Source organism: Austrofundulus limnaeus, unplaced genomic scaffold, assembly GCF_001266775.1.
Source record: "Austrofundulus limnaeus strain Quisiro unplaced genomic scaffold, Austrofundulus_limnaeus-1.0 Scaffold958, whole genome shotgun sequence".
NCBI lineage: Eukaryota > Metazoa > Chordata > Actinopteri > Cyprinodontiformes > Rivulidae > Austrofundulus > Austrofundulus limnaeus.
Genome location: NW_013953360.1, coordinates 73021 through 75266, shown reverse-complemented (window position 1 = coordinate 75266; position 2246 = coordinate 73021).

Genomic DNA, 2246 nt, shown 5'->3' with positions numbered 1-2246 from the left:
ACGCATGTTCACAACTGCTCACAAACAGGTGTTCTGATCCGAGGGGTTCTGACTGGTCACTGAGTGTGTACTGTATATTCTGTATGTCTTTGTGTCAATATTTATGAATGTACTGTAGGCATGTATGTATATCTTTATATACACTCACCGGTCACTTTATTAGGTAAACCTGTCCAATTGCTCATTAAGGCAAATGTGGAATCAGCCAATCACATGGCAGCAACTCAATGCCTTTAGGCATGTAGACATGACCAAGACGATCTGCTGCAGTCCAAACTGAGCACCAGAATTGGGAAGAAAGRTGATTTAAGTGACTTTGAATGTGGCATGGTTGTTGGTGCCAGACATGCTGGTCTGAGTATTTCACAAACTGCTGATCTACTGGGATTTTAACCCACAACCATCTCTAGGGTTTACAGAGAATGGTCTGAAAAAGAGAAAATATCCAGTGAGCGGCAGTTCTGTGGGAGCAAATGTCTTGTTGATACCAGAGTTCAGAGGAGAATGGCCAGACTGGTTCAAGCTGATTTCTAAATATATAAAATGTAACAAATATCAACACAACATCCAACTCTTTGTATTGTAACATCAGTTCTGTAACTTATGTCTTTAAAGTGCAAACTCATGAAAACAACAAGACTGTTTTGTCTTATTGCACAAAATAAATTCCAGCTCCATGTATTTCTACTGATGTCATTTCCCCACTAGAAAACACGTGTGTGATGGAGGTCCATGGAAGGCAAATAAGTTTAAATCAAACAAGCAAAAGAGGATGCAGTTAAAATAAATAAAAGGTTTTCAAGCTATGTTTTGAGCATCCAAAACACGTCCAACACTTCCAGATAGCAGCTTGTGCTCTTTCAGGTCAGAYGTGTTCGGACTATCGGGAAGCTCCTCTGTTGTTTTCCCTCTGTCTGTCTCTGTTTAATGGAGGATGAAATAAAGAAAGTGGTGGTACTTTATTTACTTTGAGCAAGCGAACGTCGTGCTCACAAGATAATTAATCTAGCAGATACAGTAATTCAGAGGTGGTCTGTTCGGCGAGTTTTACTCCAGGAGCTGCGCGCTGTGAGACTCGCTTTCAAGCTACTTTCTGAGCTCTGTTTACTGAACCAGCGGCTGTTGATGTCATTACGGTCTTGCGTGATGCTGCGTTCAGGACAGGCATGGAAAACTCACCACTCTTACGCCAATGCGGTCGCAATGATGCGTTTAGCTACCGAAACATGGTACCGTTTGATGTTACGTGAATAGATACCTGGGAGTACTGACAGAATTCGGTCTGTCCTTTAAAAAGTATCGAATTCAGTACCCWTCCCTACTGAACACACAACACATCGAACCTTGAGGAGGATGGGCTACAGCAGCAGACGACCACACAGGGTCCCACTCCTGTCAGCTAAGAACAGGAAACTGAGGCTACAGTTCACACAGGTTCACCAAAACTGGACAATAGAAGATTGGAAAAACRTTGMCTGGTCTGATGAGTCTGAATTTCTGCTGCAACATTCAGATGGTAGGGTCAGAATTTGGCATCAACAACATGAAAGCATGGATCCATCCTGCCTTGTATCAACGGTTCAGGCTGGAGATGGTGCAATGGTGTGCGGGATATTTTCATGACACACTTTGGGCCCATGAGTACCAATTGAGCATCGTGTCAACACCACAGCCTACCTGAGTATTATTGATGACCATGTCCATCCCATTATGACCACAGTGTACCATCTTCTGATGGCTAACTCCAGCAGGATAACGCACCATGTCATAAAGTATGAATCATCTCAGACTGGTTTCTTGAACACAACAATGAGTTCACTGTACTCAAATGGCCTCCACAGTCACCAGATCTCAATCAAGCATCTTTGGAATGTGGTGGAATGGAAGATTTGCATCATGGATGTTCAGCCGACAAATCTGCAGCGACTGCATGATGCTATCATGTCAATATGGACCAGACTCTCTGAGGAATGTTTCCAGTACATTGTTGAATCTAGGCCATGAAGGATTAAAGCAATTCTGAAAGCAAAAGGGGGTCCAACCCAGTACTAGCAAAGTGTACCTAATAAAGTAGCCAGTGAGTGTATGCAGTATATGGCTAAATAACCGGCCAATGTGGGGGTCAACAAGCTACAGAAGTCAGCAGTGTATGTAGTCTCATTACGGTGCGCAACGCTGTGTCTTCTGAATAAATGAAAATTATTTAACACAGTTGTTTATACTTTTAGCAGCTCTTTTCATTCCAC